Source organism: Arachis ipaensis, chromosome B03, assembly GCF_000816755.2.
Source record: "Arachis ipaensis cultivar K30076 chromosome B03, Araip1.1, whole genome shotgun sequence".
NCBI classification, from domain to species: Eukaryota; Viridiplantae; Streptophyta; class Magnoliopsida; order Fabales; family Fabaceae; genus Arachis; species Arachis ipaensis.
Genome location: NC_029787.2, coordinates 101,271,234 through 101,279,466, shown reverse-complemented (window position 1 = coordinate 101,279,466; position 8,233 = coordinate 101,271,234). Strand labels below are relative to the sequence as shown.

The following is an 8,233-nucleotide window of genomic DNA, read 5'->3' as shown; positions in this document are numbered from 1 at the left end:
AACTTTTTGTGATTCTTCATGTATAATTTGCTATTTTTTGTATTTTTCTATCAGTGACTATATTGTTTGACATGTTATTTTTTGCTGGTTAATTTTTTAGTTGTGGGATTGTGACTTTTTTTTTTGAGAAATTTTAAATTAGTGCTTAAACTGTGTGAATTGGCTTCAATTTTGTGGCTTCTCTTTTTCTTTTTTATTTCTCTGATTGATTTTTTTAATTAGTTGATTTAGGTATTTAATTTCTAATGGATGATATTTAATTTAAGCATTTAGCTCTTTTGCCAGATTTCTGATTGCTAATAGCACTTCTATTCTAAGATAGTTTAATCCAATACTTGGTAATTCTAACTTGAATTCTAGGGTGTGATAAGCTTTCTTGAAAAATAGATATGATATAATTTTAATTTGTTGCAGTTCTAAGTCTTTATCATCTCCTTACTCTTGATTTGAGCTACAATAGTCAATACTCAACAGGTTATTGAATTTAGAATGCCAAGGAAGGTTGTGTCCTTATTTGTGATCTACTGTGGTGTGTTTTACCTTAAATTAAATATATTAGTTTATTAGAATCCAGCTTTATGTTAATTCACTTGGATGGATCAATGAACCTTTAACTTAACATCTAGTTTTTGTAACTTAATCTACAGTAGTTCTAAGTTTGAACTGTATTCTAACGTCCTATTATTTTTCTTTAAAAGATAAGTGAGTTTCTCTTTGATGATGTTTTCAAAGCAGAGAACATAGACCTTGTATAGAGGAGAGGGAAGCTCATTTGAAAGCTCGGTGAGTGATCTACAACTTTAGACTGTTATGGACTTTGCTATCATAATGTATTTTTATAATTGTCACTAGTTTGTCTTATGTTACATTTCTTGTAGTTTTCTATCTCCTTCTTTATTGTCATTGATCAAAGAAACAAACATAGGAATTTATTTGCTAGTATATATATTTGGAAGCTAGACATGTGTGATTGTTTGAGTAATAAGAAAGGTTCCATTTCCATTTCTTGCATCATTCTGACAACAATGATTTGTACTGTTTATGAAACCCCAGCTGCCACTAGTCCATAGATGATGGGAAATCCCTTGTGCAAATTGTTTTTATATTTATTTTGGTTTAGCTTCATTCCTTCACTTGATTTTTTCTCCTGCTTAGTCATCCAATAATATAAGTTTTCTGTTTCTTGCACCTGTGTTTTTAATGTATCCTTCTTTAGATGTGTGCTAATTCCTGATATTCTTTTTAAGTGAACACTTATAGACTACTAATTTATTTTCTTATGTTGCTTGAATTTCGCTTTCACTATGCCTTGGGGTAACTCACCGGTTCGAAACCAACCAATAAAGTGTTACATTCATTTGAGTTGGCTATTATTCTCTGTACCTCTCTTAATTCCTTTTTATTTTTTTGGCCTTGCAGAAATTTGTTCTGTATAAATTGGTGATATTTCCTCTCAAACTTTAAAATTTGTGGCTTTTGAACAATTATATGGGAAACTGTTTGGATAAGGTAAGAATATTAGGATAAATCAATGAGATTCTTCATTGCTACGCTGATTAAAAGTTGAAAAGCCTGAAACTATTCTCCTGTTTTCTATGATGAACTGTTTCCTTCAATATATATAGCATATTCTTACAAAAAGTTCTAACTATGTTGTGCTTGTAATTTTAAAGTGTTACTGTTTGACTATGATTTTTTAGTATGTCCAAGACCTACTTATTTGCCAGTTGCATTGAGATATTAACTCTCGAATATTCGTCTTGCTTGTATAGGATCTGTAGCTGTTAGGTTAGACGGGTAATAAGCAAGAATAGGGACAAAAAATAGTAGGATGCAACAATTGATGAAAAACTATGTAAGAATTAGAAAAGGGCAATATATTACTTTTTCTTAACTGTTCAAAAAGATCTAAATATTAGAAATGATCAATGGTTCCGATTACACTGCCTAGGCAACTAACGAAAACAAATTTCTTGTTGTAGCTTGTAGATAGCTATCAGTTAGGTTTGGAAGATCATGTTAATAACCAATTTTATTTTTTACTTTTATTTTATCAGAGGTGAATGGTTAGAAAGTGAAAACTTTACTTGGGATTCCAGACCACCAGCAGAGGTGATTCCATGATTATTTTTCTTCAGGTTTTATTTCTGCCCACTATATGAGTTCTTATTACTTTTTTGTTTGATGTGCATCAGATGAACTTGGTTGACTGGTTTAAGAGAATGGTAATAAGTCGTCGCAGCGATGAGCTAGTCAAGCAGATAAATACATTTTTCTAGGATTAGTATAAGGACTAAGTTTTTTATGTACATTGTATCACTTTTTCTTTTCTTTTTTATTTGGAATGTTTATAGAGTTTAAGTGCTATAAGTATTTTTTCCATTTTATTTGCATCACGAAGCAAATTTGTACAATGATTATTGATTAATGAAAGAGGCTATAAAAATTTTATTTTTGTGAATTTGTTAATTTAATGAAATATTTCATGTTGTGGTAATTAATTTTAGTATATTTATATTATGTATAATATAAAATAAAAAATAAAAAATAGTATAATATAACTAAAAAAATGTTACTAAAGATCTTTTGTAACATTTTTTAAGTGTTACAAAAAATATCTATGGTAACATTTTTTGAAGTGTTACAAAAAATATATATGGTAACATTTTTCTAAGTGTTACAAACAATATCTATTGTAACATTTTTAAGTGTTACAAAAATATCTATGGTAACATTTTTCTGTGTTATAAAATATATCTACTGTAACATTTCTTTAAGTGTTACTAAGAAAGGTCTATTATAACATTTCTCATAATATTACTATAGAAGATCTATTGTAACATTTTTATTAAATATTATTAAATCTTTAGAAAAATGTTAGTAAAACTCTTTAGTAACATAGGGTATATTTAACATTTGTTAAAATGTTACTAATATACATAGCTAACATTTTAATATGATTTGATAATATTTTTTAAATGTTAGTAAAAGTCAATTATGTAGTAGTGTCAACCAATGAGGTTGTTGCATTGATTATGGGTGATTTTGATGTAGATGAAACTGATAGAGACATTATTGTGGAGACACAAAGTGGAAGGTTACAAAGGATCAACCAGCTAAATCTAGCTTATTTAGGCTTGCAATACCCTTTGCTATTTCTGTACGGAGAAGATGGTTATAAGAAAGATCCACTTAACAAGAGTAATCCAGATGGCGGAAAGGGGCGATAGGATGTATCAATGAGGGAATTTTTTGCGTTTAGAATACAAGAACGATTGTCCGATGGATCCCCATTGTTATATTCTATGAGTCTATTCCAGCAATTTTTGGTTGATGGTTTTTTTATGATAGAGTCAGCCAGGTTAAATTACATACGTCTTGATCAAGAGAAGTTCAGATGTGAGGTGTACAAGGGTATCAAAGAAGCATTACTAAGTTTGGAGACAGCACCATCTTCTCGGGACAAACGTATTATATTGCCGTCTTCATTAACTGGAGGGCCTAGGTACATGATTCAAAACTACCTTGATGCAATGGCAATATGCAAGGTAGTCGGTTACCCAGACCTTTTCATTACATTCACGTGTAATCCAAAGTGGCCTGAGTTAGAAGAATTCTTAAGGAACAGAGAACTAAATATTGGAGACCGACTGGACATGGTATGTAGGGCTTTTAAGATGAAGTTGGATCATTTAGTTAAAGACATAAGAACCAAGAAGATTTTTGGACGGGTTTCCGCGGGTAAAAATACTTAAATCATGATCCTTTTATATTGTAAAATAATATGTATCTCCATATAGTTTTTTGGCAAGATTTATTAGAAACGGATGCATGTTGTTTTACAATTCTCAATTGGTTCAAGTTTGTCAAAATATTTTATAATGGTAGTCATTATCAAATAGATATATGGTACATAATTTTTTTTTGTATGTGTAACACCCTAACTACCAAAGCTCACGCTTCCGGCTGCGCGACTCTGATAGCTTGGACATTACGACGACACTTATACTATTTAATACTAAAATATGAGCCTGTTTAAAACTTTAAACTGCAATACCGCTCCCAAAGATACTTTCGTTCGATAACGTACATCCATAAACACCATTCAACTTACAACAACTCATAAAGAGTACATCCATATATATACATAAATATATATAAATAATATTACAAACATAAACCAATACAATTCCTATCCCTCTTACAAATTATATCAAGATAAAAGCGAGGGTACAGTAAACCATAACTAAAATAATACAGAGCATCACAACAACAATTAAATAAGCTCTTCGTAACTTCTGCGCCCATATCCTGAAAGGGGAAAAATGTAGGGGGGTGAGAACATCATCCTCGAAAGGGTTCTCAGTAGAGGGTTTTAAGAATTATTGTAATAGGATACGTAAAGATAACCACACCAGCGATTAATATCCGTCTTATGCCTCTTTTCAAAAACAACGGTTTACAATAAAAGTAAAGTCGGAAATCTTTTCTGAAAGAAGAACCGTTCAATTTTCAAACTCAAAAGCCTTTCAAAACGGTTTATCTATGCGGAACCAAAATAGCCTTTCATATTTTATTCCAAACCAGAAACACAAAACCGAAATCAACCATCAATTCATCTCATTCCAACCACGGTCCTAGGCCCAAACAATCCAACAACAACCAATAACCACAGTCCAACGGAGTCCCAGTCGCAAACACAAATAGGAAGATGCAAGCACAAACAAACAGTTATTGCAAGTAGAACAGTTAGCAATTAATCACATAGGCAAACCAAGTATAATATGCACACCCAAACAATGTCACATAAATGCATATGATGCATGCCTGTTGATGAGCGGATAATTTATACGCTTTTTGGCATTGTTTTTAGTATGTTTTTAGTAGAATCTAGTTACTTTTAGGGATGTTTTTATTAGTTTTTATGCTAAATTCACATTTCTGGACTTTACTATGAGTTTGTGTATTTTTCTGTGATTTCAGGTATTTTCTGGCTGAAATTGAGGGACTTGAGCAAAAATCAGATTCAGAGGTTGAAGAAGGACTGCTGATGCTGTTGGATTCTGACCTCCCTGCACTCAAAGTAGATTTTCTGGAGCTACAGAACTCAAAATGGTGCGCTTCCAATTGCGTTGGAAAGTAGACATCTAGGAATTTCCAGAAATATATAATAGTCTATACTTTGGTTGAGTTTAGACGACGTAAAAGGGTGTTGAACACCAGTTCTACGCTGCTGTCTATAGTTAAACGCCAGAAACACGTCACGAACAAGAGTTGAACGCCAGAAATACGTTACAACCTGGCGTTCAACTCCAGAAAGAGCCTCTGCACGTGTAACATTCAAACTCAGCCCAAGCACACACCAAGTGGGCCCCGGAAGTGGATTTATGCATCAATTACTTACTTCTGTAAACCCTAGTAACTAGTTTAGTATAAATAGGACTTTTTACTATTGTATTAGACATCTTTTGGAAGATCCTGGATTGTATTTTTGATCCTGTGATCACGTTTTGGGGGCTGGCCATTCGGCCATGCCTGGACCTCTCACTTATGTGTTTTCAACGATAGAGTTTCTACACTCCATAGATTAACATGAATTAATGCAAAGTATTACTATTTTTCTATTTAATTCAACTTATTCCACTTCTAAGATATTCATTCGCACTTCAACATGAATGTGATGAACGTGACAATCATCATCATTCCCCCATGAACGCGTGCCTGACAACCACTTCCGTTATACCTTAGATTGAATGAGTATCTCTTGGATCTCTTAATCAGAATCTTCGTGGTATAAGCTAGATTGATGGCGGCATTCATGAGAGTCCGGAAAGTCTAAACCTTGTCTGTGGTATTCCGAGTAGGATTCTGGGATTGAATGACTGTGACAAACTTCAAACTCGCGAGTGCTGGGCTTAGTGACAGACGCAAAAGGAGGGTGAATCCTATTCCAGTATGATCGAGAACCTCAGATGATTAGCCGTGCTGTGACAGAGCATTTGGACCATTTTCACAAGAGGATAGGACGCAGTCATTGACCACGGTGATACCTCCAGATGATTAGCCATGCAGTGACAGCGCATCGGACCATTTTCCAGAGAGGATGAAAAGTAGCCATTGACAATGGTGATGTCCTTACATAAAGCCAGCCATGGAAAGGAGTAGGATTGATTGGATGAAGACAGCAGGAAAGCAGAAGTTCAGAGGAACGAACGCATCTCTATACACTTATCTGAAATTCTCACCAATGATATACATAAGTGTTTCTATCTTTATTTTCTGTCTATCTATTATTTATTTTCGAAAACTCCATAACCAATTATTATCCGCCTGACTGAAATTTACAAGATGACCATAGCTTGCTTCATACCAACAATCTCCGTGGGATCGACCCTTACTCACGTAAGGTTTTATTACTTGGATGACCCAGTGCACTTGCTGGTTAGTTGTATCGAAGTTGTGAATGAAAAACGATTAATTAAGACGTGCGTACAGAGTTTTTGGCGCCGTTTCCTGAGATCATAATTTCGTGCACCAAGTTTTTGGCGCCGTTGCCGGGGATTGTTCGAGTTTAGACATCTGACGGTTCATCGTGTTGCTCAGATTAGGTAATTTCTTCCTATTTTGTTTTCAAAAAGTTTTCAAAAATCTTTCAAAAACTTCTCATCTGTTTTCGAAAAATATATATATATATATATTAAAAAAATTTTAAAAAAATTATTTTCAAAAATATATTTTTCTTCAGAGTTTTTAAGAATGAATTCTAGTGTTTCATGATGATTTGTTGAATCCTGGCTGGCTGTAAAGCCATGTCTAAGTTCGTTTGGACTGAGGCTTCAACTAATCACTTCAATGCATGTAATTTCATACTAAAGCTTGGCTGGCTATTAAGCCATGCCTAACCCTCAGATTGGAGCTTTAGACTAAGAGTGAAAGATTCCTGGAATTCATATTAAAAATTTTGAAATCCTTATTTTTGTTTTTCAAATGATTTTTGAAAAATATAATACAAAAATCCAAAAAAAAAATTAATAAAATCATAAAAAAAAATAAAAAATATTTCATGTTTCTTGTTTGAGTCTTGAGTCAAATTGTAAGTTTGGTGTCAATTACAATTTTTCTAAAAATTTTATGCATTTTTCGAAAAATTCATGCATTCATAGTGTTCTTGGTGTTCATCTTGACATTCATAGCATTCTTGCATGCATTCATTGTTTTGATAAAAAATTTTCATGCATTGCATCAATTTCATGTTTTTCTCTCTCATCATTAAAAATTCAAAAATCAAAAAAATATCTTCCCCTTTTTCTCTCTTAAAATTTCGAAAATTAGATTTGACTTTTTCAAAACTTTTAAAAAAAAATTTAGTTTTTCTTATGAGTCAAATCAAATTTTCAATTTAAAAATCTTATCTTTTTCATTTTTCTTATTTATTTTCGAAAATTTAAAAAATATTTTTCAAAAATCTTTTTCTTATCTTTATCACATAGTTTTCGAAAATAACATCATCAATTAATGTTTTGATTCAAAAATTTCAAGTTTGTTACTTGCTTGTTAAGAAAGATTCAAACTTTAAGTTCTAGAATCATATCTTGTGATTTCTTGTGAATCAAGTCATTAATTGTGATTTTAAAAATCAAATCTTTTTCAAAACTAATTTCAATCATATCTTTTCAAAAATATCTTTTTATCTTATCTTTTTCAAAATCATATCTTTTTAAAAAATTTGATTTTAAAATATCTTTTCTAACTTCTTATCTTCTTATCTTTTCAAAATTGATTTTCAAATTTGTTTCAACTAACTAACCAACTTTTTGTTTGTTTCTTATCTTTTTCAAAACTACCTAACTAACTCTCTCTCTCTCTAATTTTTGAAAATATCTCCCCCTTTTTTCAAAAATTCTTTTTAATTAACTAATTGTTTCAAAAATTCAATTTTAATTTATTTCTTCTTTTAATTTTCGAAAATCACTAACCATTTTTCAAAAATAATTTTCAAAAATTCTCTTTCTCTCTCATCTCCTTCTATTTATTTATTTATCTACTAACATCCTTCCGTCACTCACAAAAAATCCGAACCCTCTCTCTCTCTAAGTTCAGATTTTCTCTTCTTCTTTTCTTCTACTCACAAAAGGGAACCTCTATACCTAGGTAAAAGGGATCCCTATTATTATTATTTTTCTGTTCCCTCCTTTTTCATATGAGCAGGAGCAAGGACAAGAACATTCTTGTT

General features: G+C 31.8%; 1 long non-coding RNA gene across 1 annotated transcript; it reads left to right on the top strand.

The window, feature by feature from the left end:
• Window positions 1,313-1,996, top strand: LOC110270260. The gene is made up of 2 exons (XR_002359584.1): window positions 1,313-1,509; window positions 1,773-1,996. It is a non-coding gene; the product is annotated as an uncharacterized LOC110270260 (long non-coding RNA).